The sequence below is a fragment of the Arvicola amphibius genome, chromosome 11 (assembly GCF_903992535.2).
Source record: "Arvicola amphibius chromosome 11, mArvAmp1.2, whole genome shotgun sequence".
Taxonomy (NCBI): domain Eukaryota; kingdom Metazoa; phylum Chordata; class Mammalia; order Rodentia; family Cricetidae; genus Arvicola; species Arvicola amphibius.
In genome coordinates this window covers 86,947,712-86,969,809 of record NC_052057.2, presented here as the reverse complement: position 1 = coordinate 86,969,809, position 22,098 = coordinate 86,947,712, and the positions used below count along the sequence as shown (strand labels likewise).

Below are 22,098 nucleotides of genomic sequence, written 5' to 3'. Positions count from 1 at the left end.
CAGACAATGGAAGCCTGTCTTGTAAAGTTTCAGAGGAAAAAATTAAAGACTATCAGAACCATTTGCTATTTTGAATCAAGTTCTGTTATTCTAGTTAGCTGGGCCTGACAATAAGCCATGATTAACAAGATACCAGAACATATGAAGTATGACCTTGCTTTGCTGAAACAATTTGATGCTGGCTCCTGGAGCTATGATTTTAGCAGTGATTAAGAAGAGACCAGCGTCACCGGGGTGAAATCTTCTGGGAAGTGTTTCCTCAGGGTCAGTATACAAACTGTGTTCTAGAGGCAGCTGAGGTTGTACCTCACGCTCGCAGCTGAACTTGGTACTGTAAGAGTCACCCAGCTGGTATAGTTTTTGAAGACACGAAGGGGTCATGGAGGAGAGCTGAGGCTTGGAACTATGGATAGGCCAGAAAAGGACATGGGTGAAGGCACAGCCTTAGTGGCAGTAGAAGACCCAGGGTGGGAAGGCGCCATGCAGAGAGGTTGAAGTTTTACACCATGAAGAGAGTTTAGGATCCTATTAGTGAAAGTGCAGCCCGGCAGCAGAAGATCCCAGCATTTTGGAGATGCCAGTATTATGGGATGACCATAAGGGATGACCAGCAGTGGTGGTGGAGTGGAGCCTTCCTGACCCTTGAAGACAAATAGTGTATGCTGCAGAGGGTGGTGCTGTAAGAGATGACCCAAGCCCTTTGGAGGAGCCCAGAAGATCATGAGTGAGTCCCAGATATTGGACCTTGAGTCAGTTACACTATTGAAATTTGGTTTTGTTTTGTTCATATTGTGACTACGCCCTGATTTTTCCTTCTTGAAGTAAGAGAGTACTTAATTTATTTTTGATCTTACAGGAGCCCACAGTAGAAAGATCTTTAATTTTAAAAGACTTTGGACTTTAAAAGAGATTGGCTATTTTAGGGGGACTGAAATTTTAATGTGTTTGAATTAGTAAAGACAGGTACTTTTGGAGCTATTTATGATTTCGATGTGAGATCTTGGGGATGAATGGAAAAAGAAAGGGTGGTGGCTTAATAGTTATATGTTTGTTTATCAAGTTGACAAGGGGTCAATTGTCCTTGCTAGTTTTATTCCAAATTAGCACAAACTAGTGTCATCTGAAAGGGGGGAACTTCAATTGAGAAAAAGCTTCCAGCCGGGCAGTGGTGGCGCACGCCTTTAATCCCAGCACTCGGGAGGCAGAGGCAGGCGGATCTCTGTGAGTTCGAGACCAGCCTGGTCTACAAGAGCTAGCTCCAGGACCGGCTCTAAAGCTGCAGAGAAACCCTGTCTCGAAAAACCAAAAAAAAAAAAAAAAAAAAAAGCTTCCATAAGATATATCAGTAAATACTTGCCTGGCAGGGGAGACGCCATGATCATGTAGGTGGTTTTCCCAGGGCAAGGCTCACCCACTGTGCTCGGGTGTGTTAACCCCTGTGATTTCCCTGAGTGCGAGAAACTTGACTGTATAATAATATAGTGGGGTTCACACTTTCCCTGTTTGTTGCTTTTTAAAAAAGATTTGTCAGTAAAGTGTTTTCTTAATTAGTGGTTGATGGGGAGGGCCCAGCCCATTGTGGGTGGCGCCATCTCTGAGCTGGCATTCCTGGGTTCTAAAAAAATGCAGGCTGAGCAAAGTTATGGGAGCAAGCCAGGAAACCACACCCATCCATGGCCTCTGCATCAGATCCTGCTTCCAGGTTTCTGCCCTGTTTGGGTTCCTGTCCTGACTCCTTCAGTGATGAACGGCGATGTGGAAATGTAAGCCAAATAAACCCATTCTTCTACAATTTACTTTTTGGTCATGGTGTTTCACTGTAGCAGTAGAAAACCTAACTAAAGACACATGGGAACATGAGGCTATGATGTCCAAAGCCATGCTGCCTCTGGATGCCCAACTGGAGCAGAAAGAGAACTCACCATGCCCTAATGTAGGTTTTGTTAGGACCCTGATGGCTGGGGTGCTGTCTGTTCACATGGATGAGGGGATACCCCTTCCTCAGGCTGTGGCTTTACATACTAATCTGTTCTACAAACGCCCTCATAGCCTGACCCCAGATAATGTTTTCTCATCTATGACAGAGCCCTCTGGGCTACAATTAACAATCATACCTGGTTTATGCTACTCTCCCAGTGCAGGCCAAATGCAAACACATGCCATCTCATAGATTTTCTAGCAAAATTGTGCTTGACTCCATAAATCAAATCCTTTAAATCCAAGTAGATTATTATTATTGCTTTGAAAAATTTAGTTTATAAATAGGGTATCACTGCTGATGTGGCTCTGTAATATTTCAAACCAGAATAAAAATCTTATATTTTCTGATGGCTCACAAATTAGCTTTATAAATCTGTACCCACCTGAAGTTATAACTCCGGAATTTCATTTGTGGGCCTGCCGGCCAAATCTTACTGCATGCTTTGATTTACAAGTCTCTCTTTTATTAACAGTAGTTGTAGCCAAACTGGTTTTTAGTATTTTAGAAGTTCAAAAATTAATTTCCATATCCTTAAATGGGTTTACAAATCCTAATATAGATTTACAAGTCCTGAAACAGATTTGAAAATCAAGCTGGTAAACCCTGAATAGAATAACTTGATTTGCAAACCTGGATTCTGCACCTGGCTTTCTAGGAAGGGATTTATAAATCAGGAGCCGAGTGCACCCTGGCACGGCGGACTGCTCTCTCTCTCTGAGAAGTCCCTCCGTTCACATACCATTGCGCAGGACTGATTTACAGGGCTGCAGCCCCAGGCTGGCAAAGGCTCCTCAGGCTCTGACACACTGGGGCTGTTGAGGGAAAAGGGCCACATCCCTCAGGCTGGCTAAAGCAGCTAAATCAGGAGGAAGACAGCAAGTCATTCATCTTCTTAGTCAGAAATGGAAAGTGCAGGCTCTGGGTCCTCCCACAGTGAAGCAGAGAGACGGGAGCAAGGCACAGGGGAGCTGCTAGCTGATGCGATGCCAGCACTCAGGCCGTGCCAAAGCCCGGGTCAGGGGAAGAGAGTACATCATTCTTTAGGTAACACTGAGGAGGAACACCCATCCTTTTGCTCCATGATGCTGCCTCTGAGAGCCGTCCTAAGGAAGAAGCACAGCCAGCTGGTGGGGTGGTTATTCCAGGGCATGTGATCGGAGAGCCAAGGAAGAGAACGCTTGTGTCTCCTTCGCTCGCACCTATAATATTTGCATGACGTTGTCTCTGATCATAGGGTAATCACACAATTGAGGAAGCATCAGAAAGGTTTTATCAGGACTGTACGGGGACAGGAGCTTGGATTTTCCTCCCCCTTTTGTGACATATCCACAGGAGTCTACCACCACAGTCCCCACCACCAAAGCTCTGCCGCACTCCTCAGAGAGCTCTGTCTGGGAAGCTCCAGAATCTCCCGCAGATGCTCTCTGGCTTGCGCACCCAGTTTCCTTGGACCAGGCAGGGCTGCTACCCTGCTCCAGATGTGCACGCTGGAGCTTAAGGGGTAAGCAGCCTGCTCCCTCCTTAGGTGACACAGACAGTGTTCGGAGGATGTCTGGCCTTTCCATGCCGGTACCCCCATCCCACCACCCAGCTGACCACCTTGCTGTGGAGATGCAGCCTGCATCCCAGTTCGTCCTGCCTGGCAGCTCCACTTCACTACTGTGTTACAGCCCCATCTGTGCTGCCGCTGAAGCCAGACTGAGGATAACGACTGAGTTATTCTCCACTGGTTCCTTTTCTCAGCATGTTGTTCTTGCTCGGGTGTATATAACTCCTCCGAATCACTTTGCGCCCCTCAGTACTTCTGCCCCGTCCCCTAAAAGACACGAGTTGTCTCAGACGCTCTCAGTTCTGTTGCTTTGAAAGATGCTCCCGATGGCTACACACAACAGTGCTTTCTCCATCACTGTAACCACGGCAGCTGGTTTTCATCCACCAGTAAGTTCTATGTCTCCTAGCCCGATACCTTTCGTTGCTGATGGGAAAGGGCTCCAGATTTAAATTCAGACTCGGAGTTTTTGCCCTGACTCTATTCGAACAAAATCTGGTAAGCTTCAACTTATTCAAATGAGGAAGTATTTTAGCCTCACTACCTTCTGAACATGGTGACTATAATCCTCAAATGAGATAAAGTCGGCCAAAACGCCTCACAAGCTCACAGTGTCCTCTCCCCATAAGCGCCTAATAGCTCCCCACAGTTAGCGTCTAAAACTTAAGAGTGACTAGGTTGCTTTGCTGCAGATGACTGTGCTGGTGGTTTAGATAGTAATTACAATTCAGTTATGTGATCTAAGAATGTGAATTATGTAAATTTGAAGCAGAATAATATGAAATATTAATAATATCTTATTTTATATGTAAATGTTGGGATAAAAGCAGTCCTCCAAAGTAAAAAAAAAAGAAGTAGCTGCCGAAAATGTCCCATTTGAAAGCCGCTGGGCTGAGTCAATGGCAAATTGTGTATGTGTTATTGTTACTGGCGGTGCCCCTTCAGCTGGTAAGAGAAAGACACTCACTCTTTGTTAGAAACTGCGAACCGTGCTTTTGCTCTGCGTGCTGAAATGTGCTATTTTAAATTCACTTTATTATAATGAAACAATGTAAAGAGCCAATAGCAATGTCATTCAAACCTTCCATCAAGCCTGGGTGTTAGCAGGAAGGCTGTGAGACCCCCTCCCTTTCTGTCTTCTGAAGCAGTACCTTGCGACATAACTTAGGTGTGAGAAAATACCACTTTTCCCGGGCAAATATTTGGCAGAAAGAACGTGGAGGAAATATTGGTAGTAATTTGGAGCAAACAAAGACAGAACAGCAAATCAGGCTTCTTTCCAATGAACAAAAATCATCCTCTGTCTATGAAGGCCAAGAAAGTGGGCCCTTCCTGCACACTAACTCCTCATACCTTGCCTTGAGAACATAATGAGTGTACTGAATATTTGAAGAATAAAAGCCAATATATAACTTTATTTATTTGGGGAACTTAGCTTTGTGTTTTATAAGTTTAGAAATACCTTTTTAGGGTATCTTCCCCTGTGCAGTCATGTTATGAAGATCGGGTCCGCACTGTGCAGCTAGGCAGCCATTGAGGCTGTAACTGCGAAACTGTTGTCTCTCATTCAAGTCTTTCCTACTATTATATCTGTGTCTTTGGATTCCTGAAAGCAGAAAGGGCCTGTTCGTATTCTTTTCACTTTCCTTAATATGAAGAAAAGAAAAAAAAAAAAACAGGTTTTCAATAGATATTCTGGAGTAATTGATTAAAAATATACACCTGTATTGTTCACAGACTCAATGTGGGGTCTAATAAGAATTTCACCCCGTGAATGATTTAGAAGGATTATTTTAATAGATGATGTGTTTTGTTCACAGCAAGTCCACTGATTTGTACCTGAGCTTAGACTTAAGACATGATTTGAGGGTCCTGCTGATTGCAAAATGACTGGTTAAATCTTTGTTTCTGGTCAGCTCTTTATGTGGTACAACAGCATATGCAAAGAAGTTCTGTGGTCTAAACAGGTAAACCAGAAAATCTAAACATTGAATAAATATCTACAAACTTGATACAAACCTTAGGAGGAAGATAAGTAATAAATATATTTATGTCCAAAGATTAATTTGTGAGTAAAAAATGACCTACAGTCTTGAATTATGCATCTATGGGCAGCACCCCCATCGCTGATGCCTGATTAGGGATTAAGAAGCACATTCCAAGTATAAATTCAAGGTGAGTATATAGCATCTCATAAAGTCAAGGGCATAACAGCAGAAATTATTATAAGCACACACACCATATGTTTTTCCCCTAAGAATTAAGTCTAAAATGTTTGGAAGCTAGACTGGGGAAAAACATTATGTCTCTTAATTTTGCTAATCTTGAATAAATTTCACATCTTTATCTATGTAGACTATACACGCCCCCCCATATACACACATGTACACATGCACACATTTCAGCAGTGAGCAGTAGCTGTGACCTTGACACAAGACCTTTGCCATAATATTACATTCATTTGGTGCAGCTGTCTTGAAGTCTTACATATGCATGTGTCAGTTTTGAAATTATGGATCTTGTTATTTAATGCGTCAGTAAAAACACACAGATCCACATACTTCAAAGTTTTAAAAGTTTGCATGACATCATCTTTCTCACACCCTTGGCTTCTTTTGTAATCTAACTTTATTTTACGCCTTTCTGAGAGCAAGCACAGGCACTCCATAGCCTTCCTGAAGGGCTGCGCGGCCTAGAAGAGGCCTTGTGGCAGTCAAATCCTTGGCTATGCTGCCTTTATGTGAGAATTAACTGGTCATTTGAAAACCACAAGTCTGACTAACAGTCGACAAAGAGGAGGTCCTTTGTAAAGGGGGGCCACACAGGTCAAAGCAGCTGAATGAGGGGCACATTTACCATCTTTGTTCCCTTCCCTCCTTTTATTGGTTAAAATGCACTTTTGAATTTTGTCTCTTTGGACTTCTCAGCAATAGGTGATTCCTTTGATAAAGTCCGTGAAACAGAGCCATTATCTTAGTCCTTTGTGTCTTATGGCCACGTTGCTATGCTATGTACACTGATTACCATCCCCAAAGGCAATGGCAGCAACGATAATTTCCAAAGCGGTTTTAGTTCATTGTAATAAATGATACGTGTTGCATTAAAAATATTTCCTAATTATATGTGACTGTTTCCCTGCCAAGGGCTGAGCGGGCCTGGCCTCCCTTTTCCAAGCTGATGGAGGTTTCAGGTTGAAAGGCATTTGGACTTAAAACTGAATTTCTAATCTGAGCAGCTCCCCAAATGGGGCTTCTGTGCTTGGCAAAAAAACTGTTTCCTGCATATTTCCAGAAAGTCATCAATTATTCAGAGGGACCTTTCAAATGTTAACAGCTTAAATAAGAAAATGTGCCAGGACAGAAGGAAGCAAGAACAGGGAGTCCTGGGTTGAGTGGACCCCATTAAAAGCAAATTTTGCTTTATCAGGGCTCAAGTCTCCAGAAGGTTTCTAAAGGTTTCTACCCACTGACTCCTAAGAGGGTTGGGTCCAAAGGGATTCTGAGCATGGAAACTTTAACCCTTCCAACCCAAGGTGTATGGCCTGTGATACTGAGTCTTTCTGTTTTATGTTGTATTCCTTCAGAGGTAATAATGAATCTTAGGTAACTCTCTTTGTATTAGCATATATTAATTATACCTAATGGGTTTTCATTATGATATATATATATATATGTATATATATTCCTCTCCCATTACTTACTCCTGTGCCCTTCTCATTGCTGCTGAGCTGATCCTCTGTCATTCCAAAGATTGCTCTTTCCGTTCTCATGTCTTCTTTGGTGTGACCCATTGAGTTTAATTAGAACTGCGTATAGAAACATGGATGAGGAGATATTCCCAGAAGCATGGGCCGCTTGTCAGTGGCTACATGGCTACAGAAAATGCCCATCTGCCCTGTAGTAACAATTAATTAGGAACAGATCTTTAGAGGGATTTGGGAACTCATGAGCCCCTTCCTCCTAGCCACTGTTAACTACCTAGCAATCTTCATGGAGGCTGGTGACTGGCATTCTTCTCCCTTTCCTGACCATGCAGTGGCTTACGGTCAGCGCTCGGACTGGTTAGGAATCTCTGCGGTAGCTGCTGCCCAATGCAAAAAGAAACTCTTCTGACTGAAGCTGACACAACTGCCAACCTAGCGACATAAACATAAATATCTAGACATCAATTTGATGGGCACAACATGTCCAGTTAGGGAAAACAACAGCTTTGTTGTTATCTTGATACCTCTGGTCAAGGATTCATTTTTTTTTTTTTTTTTGGTTTTTTGAGACAGGGTTTCTCTGTGGCTTTGGAGCCTGTCCTGGAACTAGCTCTTGTAGACCAGGCTGGTCTCGAACTCACAGAGATCCGCCTGCCTCTGCCTCCCGAGTGCTGGGATTAAAGGATTCATTTTTTACTAGGTTTATAGTATCAGGTGTGAATCCCCTCCTGTGGACTGAACCTCAATCTAATGTCCCTCTGACCAATAAGTGGACTTACTATGATTCTACCCGTGAGCACATTTTGCCTAGAAGGTCAGTAGTGTAGCACACTGGCCATGACTGAGCAAGATTGTAGATAAGGATCCTTCCTCAGCAGCCTACAGAGCATCTTTCAGTCCTGCAAAAGCCACATAGTAAGGAGGATGCTTCTAGCTCAGCTCTAGCACAGTTTTTTCTATGTCCTCAGCTAAACCATGTGATATCTTCAGCAATACAGTCTTACCATTTACTAACTCTTTCTTCAATGAAATTAGATCATTTTAGTGGCATATTTCTTACACTGTGTAGTTATTATTCATTCTAATTCAAAAATTTGTGGAAAAGGTAGATAGAAAATGTTGACCTTATTATATTTTATTTTTATTATATATTTAATTATTATGTACTTGGCGTTATGATAGCTGTTACGTGAGACACAGTGTTTGGCCTAAGAAAATTCACCTTGAGAAAAGTAAGGTAAGTTCCTCATTGGGTAGAAAGCTTAGACCATCTATATTCCCAAATATCACCAACACCATATATATGTATACATGATCTATAGGCCTTTTCATTTGTAAAAGGGCAGGAATAACAGGTGCCCCACAGTAGGCTATTGTTACATCAATAATGTAAATGGGGTTATATATCAAAAGAGACCAATACATTCTAGCTAGGTACAAAGTGGAATGAATTCACTAATGGAGCAACTTACTCATCTACAATAGCCTCATGTATGTAACTCAAATGATGGATTGCACAACACTATGGACCTGTGGGTCATTTTGGGGTGAGTCTTGAGTGCTCCATTCATTGTATAATTAAGCTAGTATGGAGATTAGGTAAATGTAAATGCGTGATGGCAAAAGGAAGTGAGGGCAGGAGCTGATGGCCAAAGACATGACAGTTGGGAAGAGACTTGTAGGACTTCCTAAAATTCAATGGAAATGACCACACAACATACCCAAATTTGTGGAACACGATGAAAGCAGTGTTAAGAGGAAAGATCATAGCACTAAATGCCTACATCGAGAAGCTGGAAAAATCCCACACTAGTGAATTAACAGAACATTTGAAAGCTCTAGAACAAAAAGAAGCAAACACACCCAAGAGAACAAGATGGTAGGAAATAATCAAATTGAGAGCTAAAAGCAACAAAAGAGAAACAAAGAAAACAATACAAAGAATCAATGAGACAAAGACTTGGTTCTTCCAGAAAATCAACAAAATAGATAAATTTATCCAAACTAACCAAAAGGCAAAGAGAAAATATCAAATTAAACTCAGAAATGAAAAGAGGGACATAACAACAGACACGGAGGAGAATCATTAGGTCATATTTTGTAAATCTGTACTCCACAAAATTAGAAAACTTAAAGGAAATGGACAACTTTCTGGATAATCATCACTAACCAAAACTAAATCAAAACCAGATAAGCAAATTAAATAGACCTATAACTGCTAAAGAAATAGAAACAGTCATCAAAAGTCTCCTAACCAAAAACAAAAACAACAACAACAACAAAAACCCCAGGACCAGATAGCTTCAGCTCAGAATTCTACAAGATTTCAAAGAAGAGCTAATACCAATACTCCTCAAATTGTTCCACACAATAGAAACAGAAAGAACATTGCCAAACTCTTTTCATGAGGCAACAATTACCCTGATACTCAAACCACAAAATGACATTATTAAGAAAGAGAATTACAGATTAATCTCACTCATGAACATTGATGCAAAAATACTCAATAAAAACTGGCAAATCAAATTCAAGAACATGTCAGAAAAATCACCCACCATGATCAAGTTGGCTTCATCCCAGAGATGAAGGGATGGTTCAACATACAAAAATCTGTCAATGTAATCCATTATATAAACAAACTGAAAGAGCCTTTGACAAAATACAACATCCCTTCATGATAAAGGTCTTGGAGAGAGCAGGGATACAAGGAACATACCTAAACATAATAAAAACAATATACAGCAAGCCAACAGCCAACATCAAACTAAATGGAGAGAAACTCCCAGTTATCCCACTGAAATCAGGAACAAGATAAGGTTGTTCACTCTCTCCATATCTATTCAATATAGTTCTTAAGATCCTAGCTAGAGCAATATCACAACAAATGGAGATCTAGGGGATACAAATCAGAAAAGAAGTCAAACTCTCAATATTTGCTGATGATATGATAGTTTACATAAGCGACCCCAAAATTCTACCAAGGAACTTCTACAACTCATAAACACTTTCAGTAATATAGCAGGATACAAGACTAAAAAAAAATCAGTAACCCTCCTTCACGCAGATGATAAACTGGCTGAGAAAGAAATCAGGGAAACATCGCCTTTCACAATAGCCACAAATCACATAAAATATCTTAGAGTAACTCTAACCAAACAAGTGAAAGATCTGTATGACAAGAACTTTAAATCTTTGAAGAAAATGGAAAGATCTCCCATGCTCCTGGGTAGATAAATAAACATACTAAAAATGGCAATCTTACCAAAAGCAATCTACAGATTCAATGCAATATCTATCAAAATCCAAGCAAAATTCTTCACAGACCTCAGAAGAGACAATACTCAACTTCATGGAAAAGCAAAAAACACAGGATACCTGAAACAATGCTGTACAATAAAAGAACTTTTGAAGGCATCACAATCCCTGACTTCAACCTCTACTACAGAGCTACAGTACTGAAAACAGCCTGGTATTGGCATAAAAAGTCAAGAGGGCCAATGGAACCTAATCGAAGGCCCAGATACTAATCCACACACCTACAAACACCTGATTTTTGACAAAGAAGCAAAAAAATTTTTAATGGAAAAAAGAAAGCATATTTGGCAAATGGTGCTGGCATAACTGGATATCAACATGTAGAAGAATAAAAATAGATCTCTAACACCATGCACAAAACTCAAGTCCACATGGATCAAAGACCTCAACATAAAGCCAGCCACACTGAACCTCATAGAAGAGAAAGTGGGAAGTACACTTGAACACATTGGCACAGGAGACCACTTCCTAAATATAACCCCAGTAGCACAGACACTGAGAGAAACAATTAATAAATGGGACCTCCTGAAACTGAAAAGCTTCTATAAAGCAAAGAACACAGTCTACAAGACAAAACAGCCTACAGAATGGAAAAGATCTTCACCAACCCCACATCAGACAGAGGTCTGATCTCCAAAATATACAAAGAATACAAGAAATTAGTCATCAAAAGAACAAATAATCCAGTAAAAAATGGGGTACAGACCTAAACAGAACTCTCAACAGAAGAATCTAAAACAGCTGAACATCACTTAAGGAAATGCTCAACATCCTTAGCCATCAGAGAAATGCAAATCAAAACAACTCTGAGATTCCATCTTACACCTGTAAGAATGGCCAAGATCAAAATCACTGATGACAACTTATGCTGGAGAGGTTGTGGAGAAAAGGGAACACTCTGCATTGCTGGTGGGAATGCAAGCTGGTACAGCTCCTTTGGATATCAGTATGGCAATATCTCAGAAAATTAAGAAACAACCTATCTCAAGGTCCAGAAATATCACATTTGGGTATATACCCAAAGGATACTCAATTATACCACAAGGACATGTGCTCAGCTATGTTCATAGCATCATTGTTTGTCATAGCCAGAACCTGGAAACAACCTAAATGCCCCTCAGCTGAAGAATGGATAAGAAAAATCTGGTACATTTACACAATGGAGTACTACACAGTAGAAAAAATTAATAACATCTTGAGATTTGCAGTCAAATGGATGAATCTAGAAAACATTGTATTGAGTGAGGTGACTCAGACTCAGAAAGACAAACACCATATGTATTTACTCATAAGTGGCTTTTAGACACAAAGCAAAGAAAAACCAGCCTACAATTCACCATCCAAGAGAACCTAAACAACAATGAGAGAGACATACATAGATCTAATCTACATGGAAAGTAGAAAAAGACAAGATCTAATGAGTAAATTGGGAGCATGGGGATGATGGGAGAGGGTAGAAGGGGAGGGGAGAGGAAGCAAAGGGAGCAGATAAAAATGTAGAGCTCAATAAAATTCAATAAATAATAAAGGCTTGTAATGCCACAGTAAAAAAAAAAAACAGAACATTTCATGAAGAAACTAGGGTGGTGGATGGAAGGCTTTAGAAGCTAGGACCACCGATTAAGAACATTTTATGAAGAAAATTTGAAAAATAAAAGGCTTTCCAAGTTGCTACATTATTATGGATGAATTAGGAGAGCAATTTGATCACTCAGAAAGTGTTCCTCTTTCAATAAATGTAAAGTATGGATTCTTGCTGAGATTTCTAAGTTGCTTCATCTAAATTATATGCTAAAGTAGAGAAACAGATGTTAAATATGATTAAAGCCAATTACAAACTCTACATTATGGTCCTATGCATTACTTCCATTGGTCTGCCTGATAGCTTAGGTGCCATCCGTTCTGCCTTTATTTCCTATTCCTTACATTAAAGCATTCAGACTCCAACCTAGCTGGGATATACAGATTCAAATAGAATTGCCTCAGCAAATTCAAGCAATGGACACGGACATAAGACTTGCTGGGGAGGAAGGTGGGTACATTCTGATTCTATACGTAAATCAAACTATCCTGATATATCAGAGCTTGCATCAAAACTGAATTTGGATTTGATTTCCTGGGATTTTGTTCGTTATCTTTTTAATAGGCTGTTGCTATGTTAAACATGAAGCCTACATCCTGCAATCTAAGGACTAGGAACAGAAGCTAGTTGTTCTTGATTACTGTGACAAAATACCCAAGACAATAACTTGAGGTGGTGAAATTTATTTTGGCCCATGGTTTATGGGGTTTTCTATCCATGGTCAGCTTGATCTATTAGTATGGGCCTGTGCATAGAATGTAGCATTATGGTGGCAGGATTATGTGATCAAAGAGCTTGCTTACCTCATAGCAGGCAGGACAGTGGTGATGAGAAGCTATACTCTTCAAAGTCACTTTTCTAGTGACCGTTTCTTCCCACCAGTCTGCACTCAGCTATGAACACGTCATGGGCTGGTTTATCCACTGACTAAGTTGGCACCCTTTGATAGAATCCCCTTTAAATGGCACCGCCAGCTGCGGACCAAGCCTTTAGCACATATGACCATGGATGACACTTTGTGTTTAAACATGCCTCAAGACAAAAAGCAGTTGATTTGGTTCCACATTTTTGGCAGACTGGGACAGGAATTAAGAAGGAACACAGTAGCTCCTGGGACTTGCTCGTCTGCTTGCTCCAGGGTTCTCTTGTGCTTCTGCTGGGTCAGTGAGAAGAGTCAGGATTCCCCTGTTGACTCACAGAACTGGCTCTTCTAAAGCATGAGCTTCCCTCTCCCCACCCCTTTACTTCCCATATTTGAGTCCTTACTAACGTCTCCAGTCTCCTAGGATTCTTTCCCTAAGTGTCCCGAATAGAACTCTTACAGTTTCTGCTTATATTTTTAGACCAGATTGCTATCTGGCTCTAGATTGCCTGGGCTTGTGAGAGGTGACTATCCTCGGGCCACTAGTTTTTGTAGGGATTGATGAGCCACTTGATAACAAAATCTGTCTGTCCCTGGGCTAGAAACTGTGCATCTGGCTGAGGATGATTTGGGCAGTGTTGTGAATTTTACACTTCCACTGGAATTTCTTGTTATCTTCAGGGCCTCACAAAAATCTCTGTTGAGAAGTAACTGCCTGACTGAAAGGGGTGGCTTTGCTTACGATTCGATGTGCACAGGTCTGTGTGTAAAGCAAGCCCACGTGTGTGTGTGTTTTCATGATCATAACTGGGAAACAAAGCGAACGAAAGTGCTTGTGCTGAGGGCACCAGATGGAGAAATCACTAAATCTCTTCCTACAGCATTGATGCTAAAACACAGCGTCAATTTCCCCCAACCTCTAATTAGTCAGGGTCATGTGCCTCAGTATCCCACTTCTCCTCCCTTCCCCTCGGTGTGTAAGATAGAGCCAGCAGAGAAATCTAAGTTGATTTTAAAAAAAAATCTTTCTGACAAAACGAGTCAATTAATAGTTTAAAACTCTCCGTTTCCTGGGACTCAAGTCTCATAAGAAAGCAATTTCCATAACTCATTTTTAGAGTCAACTACCTTAATTCTAATTAGAGTTATAAGTTTCTGAGAAATCCTGAGTGCTTATAATTCATATGTAACATGAGGCTTTCTTGAGTTATTCATTGGTTCATCTCTAGCGGTAGAAGAATGAATTCTCTTCAAGTTTCAAGAGGATGGAGATTTTACCCCCTAATTCGTAGCTTCCTCCTGCTTCTTTTTCCAGTTCATGTTGTATCTATGTTGATATGATTGGCATGTTATATGTGGACATGATTGGCATGTTATATGTGGACATGATTGGCATGTTATATGTGGACATGATTGGCATGGTCACAGGGAAAGTTTCGGGCCACTTTTCTCTCTATGGAGTCTTTTTTTTTAATTTTAAGATAGGACTTTTCTATGTAGCCCTGATTGTCCTGTTACTCATGCTGTACGTTAAAAAAAGCCAGCATATTGTGCTATAGAATGTTACTGTCTTGCATATTTATTTGGGATTCATTTAGGATAAATAAGTCTGAAAATAGTGCCATCATCTTCCTTGATATCACCAAGCCTTCTCTTGTAACGGCAGTTTGTAGATACTGGGGAGAAGGGAAATGCTCTTGTGTAGCTAACACTATGCTTGTTGGGATCCAGCAACTTCTATTTATAGATTAATTCCCAGTGTCAAGGCACCTGTTACAGCACTAAACACAGTATTGTTCAGGATAAGAATGAATATCTGGAGAGGGAGTAGAAAGCCAGCAGATGGCCAGAGAACTACTGGAAGGGTAGCAGGCCTTGGCTCAGGAAATAACAAGTTCTGGAGCTTTGATTGTGAATGGAATATTTAATGCACTAATGGTAATGGGACCTCTTGGTTATCAGAATAAGATGCTGGAATAAGATGCTGTGGGATGAAGTATCTAGCTAACCAGTGTGAATGTTGCCATTCTGAGCATTGGACAGGGCCAGGTACTGATGGGAATAAAGATGGAACTGAAACAAAGAGTTGATTGAGTTGGTCACGAGGAGCAACAGGCGGAAGGATGTGAGCCAGTTGCCTTGCGGTGAAGTGTCTCTCATGATCACTCAATTCCTTAAGCGCAGGGACCCTGTTTTGGTCTAGGTAAGCCACGAGGCTTTTGCTTTGCTGCCTAGATTGCTCAAATGAGGAAACATTTCACTTTACAGAGATATTCATTTTTGAAGACTTTTTTTTTCTGTATGTGTCACAATCAGCTGATGTTATGATGCTGGGAATGCAGACACACAATGGGAAAAGCACAGGGTGGGAACCACTAAACCTCATGTATCACACAGGGAAGCTGCTTCTCATCAAATAATACCTGCTGTAATAGATGAGTTGTCTGAGGACCAAGAGGCCAATGGGAGGGAGACACATTCTTAGGGCCTGAGTCCTGTATGTTGACCTCACATTCCACGTTGATCCATGTTGAGGTACTGCTTCAGGTTTTTACTATACACTGCCTTATCTTCATATTTTGGCTGACGTCCCGAAAACCACACCTGGAAATAATCTTTATGGAGTTCCTGAGTGTTCTGAGCCTGTTCTTGTTAATAGTTTTGTTTGTACAATGGATCTTGATTTTTTTTATGTGCAGGTATTTCATGTCTTCCTTGCATAAGGAGATAGAGTAATGCAGAAGCCTGGATCTTTGTCCCAGAAGACAGCGTGATTTTATGGGAGAGCAAGGCATATGAATAATTAATTATGATGAAGACAAACCAGAGTAGAACCCTTGACAGAAGGCTGCCTAGTTGTCAGGTTGGATCTTCCTGTTGATAGAGATCTAGGCAACAGGGCCTTCTATCTCTAATTCTATGTCTAAGAATATTTGAGCTGATGCCTTTGTGGTCTGGTTCCAACATTAACACTTTTTTTTCTACTTCTCTTTTGTAGAATTCAAGAATTAGGTCCTTATATGTTCCTGAGTATAAATTTACATATTTAGGATTTCTTTTTGTCTTTCTAGAATGCAGCAACAGTCCTTGGTACTCATGGGGGGGGGTGGTATCATGGTATTGCCTAATCTCTTCCTTCATTGCCTTCTCTTCATCCCTCTCTCTCCCTTTCTGCAGGGCACACATTTCTTTCATCATCTCATGCCCAGTGGTCTCCCTTTCCTTCACAGTATTTGGAATCTCATCTTCTAGTCTTGGCAATTTTTCCCACAAAAAAGATATTTTCCCTTTTAGAGTCTGGTGCCAGAGATAACATTTTCTCTACATCTTTACAGAAAATGAAACCATGGTACTTAAGTAGAAGAAGTAAGCTGGGAAATTAACGAGGCAGAGTCAGGAAATGCTTTCTAGGAAGTGGGACCCAGGACTCTGAGCAGTGTCAACGGACAGAGGAAGGAGTATGCACTTGTCCCAGGTAGAGAGGGGACTCAGCAATGGCACAGAGCAGAAATGCGCTTTTTGGAAAAGTGGCATGGCAATACCACGTGAAACAGTCATGGCCAAGGATTTAGACTTTGGTTTGCATTTAGTGAGTATGCTGGCCAATTCTGGCCATCAACTTCTCCCAGGGACACAGTTTCTGTCACCAGGGTTTGCAATCCGTCCTTATTTCCCAGGAAAAGATAAGCCAGTGTTTGCATATGGCTGTGTAGCTCACACTTTGCTTGGATCAAAATATCCTCAAAGAAACAACACAGTAGGAAGTCCAATGCTTCTTAGGATCTACAATGCTTTTCTGCCATTAGTTGTACAACGGTGTAAAACTTGCCCCAACCCTGTAAGTGAGAGTGTGTCTTTAAAGCTAAGATCATCTGTCGCAGGTCTGTGGAGAGCTGGATGAGACCACGCAGGGGACGTTCCTTCTGAGTGAGTGGTTTCTAACTGCTATACATCACTTACTGAATGCTGTACATCTCATAAAGAGTTCAGTCAGTGCTAGAATTGTAACTATTAGTGTAATGGCCCTTGACTATGGGTGAATGGAGGGAAGAAAAGGGTTTAAGAGGAGAGGCAGCACTGACGTGTTGGGGCTATAACTGTTATGTAACAGGAAGAAAGAAGGGCCTTCTTATGTCTTAGAGATGGACCTACAATTTACATTTATAACTCATTTAATATGAGGCTGTTTACTTGAGTATGGAGTCCATCTCTTGTACAATTCGGGGCTAAAGTATTGAAAGTTCCCAACAAGCATTGCAGGTAACTACCCCATTGAGACTTGAATTACTAGGATGGGAGAACAAAGCACCTTGGCATGTGGCAGATTGACAAGCATCCTGGCATTTTCCTGTTCTGAGCTGCCGACCTCAACTGCACCCGCTTCTCTAGTCCCTTACCTGGAGCTGTGAGCCGGGTGAAGCAAGCCCAGCTCATCTGCAAGGCACTGGCCTGTAACTGGGAAAAAAGAAAACAGGCACTCTTCTGTGTCCTGGGGGTGCCTCAAGGTCATGTGGGGAAGTCCTTTCCTCCAAAACCCAACACTTTCTCAAAAGGCCTCCAGTGTAGTAATCGATTGCATCTTCTGAGGGTAATCGCCAACACAGCTGTAGTCTGGTCTTCACTTGAAATCAGGATCTGAGACAACCTTGTCCTGGGGAAATCGCTGTCACCCTAAATGCTCTCCGGTATGTGTGACACTGGATTATGTGCAAATGGGGAGTTCGCCAAAGCCAGGGATCAAGGAGGAAAAGATGACAGAAACTGCAAGTGTGTATCAGAAGATGGGGATGTGTGAATGTAGGGGTGGAGACGGGCCTTTCAGACCACTGAACTTACATTCTGGGAGGGAGACAGGCAAGAGGGGATGAACAGAAGAAAGAAAATCAGTTTCTGTGAGAGAATTTGATGAACTGAAAAAATAGTCGTTGGCAGGGAAGATTAACCAAATGAGCCAGTGAAAGTTCACTGAAGTTTTTGGTCATGTCCTCAGTATTTAGAGGCTTGCTTCCCCACAGCCCTGTGGACAACACATTCCCAGCTGTTTCACTAATCAGAATGAACTCACTCCTACCAAGGTGACTTATAAAAGCCCTGAGAGCCTTTGGCTACCCCTCCCTCCTGAGAATCTAATTTTGCCAAATGAGTAGAGAAGATGAAAAGATATAAAACTTATTTCAGGGTTTCCTCTCGGTGCAAATTATGTTCTTTCTTGTTACGGATGTCTGAAGATAAAAATACCCTTCTACCGCCATCTGTGAAGTATGGACTATACATTTGAGAACACATTAGAACAATACCGGGCACGCTAAATTTGTCTTCCAGAGCCGGGTGGCCTCATCAGTTTCTGATGTCAAGGCAGGGCCATGGTGCCTGTGAATCATGAAGCTTCCCTTATCTAGGGCAGATGAATTCAATTTCCTCTCTATTGTGATGTCGTATTTGATTCGCTTACGTCTTATTTTTATTTTCAAAGGTTGCTTACTGCTCCTAGCCCTGTCTCTGTCACCACTAACAGGAAACATTTTTCAGAATTATCCAGTTCTGGATCTATTTGCCTTGCCAATCTCACTGGCTATTGCAGACTCGTAAGCAGGGTCCTTAGATTAAAAGTATTTCCAATCTGTGAATGTCAGGCAACCAGGGGATGACCCCCTGAAGTTCAACTGCTAAATTTATCATCCTGAAAATTCCAGTGTGTTCTATTTTTTTGTTTATTTGTTTGCTTTTATGTATACTCTGGCAGCGCATTTGATCTTTCAATGATTAATCATATCCCATCAGCTGAAATTCATGATGGATGCGGCACTGCGTGGCCCAAGCTTGAACTCACTTGTAGCAGCAGTGTCTTTTGTGAGAATAAATCTCCTGTCTTTGGTATTTTCCTCCTTATAAAAACAAGACAACATTCCCACATCATATTTACCTAATGCACGAGACTCAGTCTATTAGGTGAGATATAAAATAAATTAAATTCGGTGGCAGGTGAACAGCTTGAGGGCACTATGGTTTGCAGCACTGTTAATAGTCTCTGAGACCACTGCCTGAGCGTAGCAGAGCTAGCTTGGAAATTAGCTTTACGGGCCACCTGCAGGCTTCTCTTTTGCTTTCCTAATCAAAACTGCAATCCTGGGTAATTTAGCAAAATATTAAGTAAATGATTGCTTCAGAATATTTCCGAGTTAGGAACACAAATTTTCTTCTTTTTACCTAATTGCCGGCATTAAGAAGCAGCAAGCTTCCAGCCTCGCAATCTTGGTTTTGGGTGAGCTCTGTTACTTTTCATTCTGGACAATTAAATTGCTTCTGCAGATGCAGATGGATGTAACCGTATCCTCAGCTAAATGGCAGCGGGAAGAGGAGCTAATGGAAGGGTGTGCACAGCACGGCTCAGGATCAAGATGAAAACAGTGGCAGAGGCCCAGTGTTTTGGCTTGTAACTGTGAGCTCATGAATATGAGCTCCTTGTGGGAGAGGGCAAGTGGTTTTACTCATGCTTCCAAGTCGATGCTTTCTGAAACATAGCTCCAGTGGGGAAACTGAGGATCTTGCGTGGGTGAGCCTCATGTCAGCAGTTTTGATAGAGGTGGGGTTCCTAATTAGACACTGGAAGCTTAATGCTGGCAGTTTCTGCCAGAAACAAGTGTGTGGTGGTAACAATGACAGTAGCAGAGTGTTCAAGCAGGTACTGAGCTTGGCATTTGCACACGGTAATCAGCAGTCTACGTTTGGATGAAGCTGTTCCAGAACACAAGGGTTGGCTTTGTTGATGGCTTCATTTATCCTTCCGTATTTTCTCTAGGATGCTGGGGCTTTTGTTATTCCCTCCTTCCTACTGTCCCCTCCTAGCCAGAAGGTTATTATTGCCTTTAAAGTTCCTTAATGGTTATTTTAATCTACTCCTTTTTTGAGTTAATGATGTCCAAATAATTTTAAGACATTTAAACTTAAGCCCTGAAACTAAGGTGTTGGAGGTAACGCCATCCTGTCTGGATCTTACCCTGACTCCACTTTGTGTTTGCTCAGGCACCATTTCGGTACTACCATAACCACATCTACTTTATATTTGGGGTTTTCCACATCTCTGACTATGACCAAAGGTATAACCAAGATAACAGTGGAATATATAACCAGAACAGTTGCCTGGTGATGCCAGTGTGTTCTGGAACTAGGGCTTTGGGAGACTTCGGATCCCGGGACTCAACTCTTTTCTCATAAAGAGTCATCAATGCTAAGGTCACTGTGTGCTTGGTCTATGATCTACTAGACATATCCTGTGTTTCCTTTATACAATATTACCTGATTAGTTTCCTGCTGACCCATTGTCTCATTGTGTAATAGTTGTCGCTGACCTTGGCCAATTTTCCTCCTGTAAACCTTATGTAAGAAGTTGTTCTTCTTAAGCTTGCTTGGCATGATCCATTGGCTTGTACAAGACCTCTTGACCCTTGCTTTTCTATTTGCTTTATTTTCTCATCCCATGGTCCTCTCTCTCAGGAACCTGTCACTGAAGTCTTATCTGCTGGTGCAGGTCGGTAATCAATATCTCTGAAGCTTTCCTGAAATGTAGCATTTCCTCTCAGGATCTGTAAGATTTGGGGGGAGGGGTGTTAAAAAATGTAAAATTCCAATCAGAAAAAGTCTACTTAACACTTGGAACAGAAGAGATTGATGCGTAAGAGGCTGCGTACAGGGACTCTCAGTGTGAACAGGGATGTCGTTTGCTGCCGTGAGCTCCATATGCAATTTAGGTTCAACTCTTGTTTAGGGAAATGAAAGAAAAAGAAACACTATGTAGGTACGAGAGAAAATGTGAATAAGGATGTAAAGTACAAAGATATGTCTTTGGTAAAAAGTGGTAAAAAGAAAATAACATATTTTGGATAAAGATAGATTATGTTTGCTACAATGAGATTTTCTTCCTAGGTAACAGATCAAGACAAAACCACAAAAGCTTAAAGCTAAGATGCAGAAGGCCAGAGTGAGTTAGCTATACATTATTCATGGGGGCGTGGCATTAAGGACAGTGTAGCTTAAGGAGCAAGGGTTATAAAGATCTCATGGCGACAAAAACTGACTTAAAGATGCGTATCTAATTACTTATGTCTTTGCCAACTTAGTTAAGTTTTAACTGCTCAGAAAAACTGAATCATATCAAAACTGTAGTAAAGATTAATTGTACACCTTTTTATTCTTATGTCTCCTTATGAAAATGAACATTACTATTCTCTTCTGTAATTATACTCTTTGTGATAAAATGAGCTACTTAATATAAAAGATCTGTTAAATTAATTTAGATCTTGTAAAAGTACACTATAAAAAGGATCATAAAAATGAGGTTCCCAGTTTCTCCAGGGAATGTATTTATGGTTTAAAGTTTATTTTGGTACTAAAAGAGCTTATGTTTAAAAAGTATAATTTTTAAGGTTCAAAAATCTTAACAGGGATAAATTACCTTAATTTATAAAAATCCTAATTTTATGAAAGCTACTAACTGGCTGTAAACTGTTAAGACAAAGGTAATTAAGGCATAAAAGCTAGTGATCAGTCACTTTATAAATGATTAGATAACTTAATAATGTGCCTAGAATTTTAGTTATACTCAATATAGATATAATTCATTGAAAGAGACCAGATTGGGTGTAGACACCAATTTATATTTCTCTTTATATAGTCTTCTATATGTTGTCAAAGTTAAGCCTAAAGCAAATAACTCAAAGCAAGTTTAATAAAAGCCTAAAAAAGCCTGGCGGTGGTGGCGCACGCCTTTAATCCCAGCACTCGGGAGGCAGAGGCAGGCGGATCTCTGTGAGTTCGAGGCCAGCCTGGTCTACAAGAGCTAGTTCCAGGACAGGCTCTAAAAAAGCTGCAGAGAAACCCTGTCTCGAAAAACCAAAAAAAAAAAAAAAAAAAAAAAAAAAAAAGAAAATAAAAGCCTAAAAAGTGTTTAATATAAAGTAATATTCAAAAATCAGATGATTATGAAGAATCAAATGCTTGAGTGAAATGTGTTAAATTTACAATATAGTTACATGACAGGGAGTCCCCAGGCTCAAATAGTATCTTTTCTCTTGGATTGGATACAGACTCCATCAGAGTAAATTGTATG

The 22,098-nt window shown here is 40.9% G+C and overlaps 1 pseudogene; it reads left to right on the top strand.

Annotated features, from left to right (window-relative positions):
* Positions 1-1,349: 1,349 nt before the first annotated feature.
* Positions 1,350-1,503, top strand: LOC119826953 (annotated as a pseudogene).
* Positions 1,504-22,098: the final 20,595 nt, after the last annotated feature.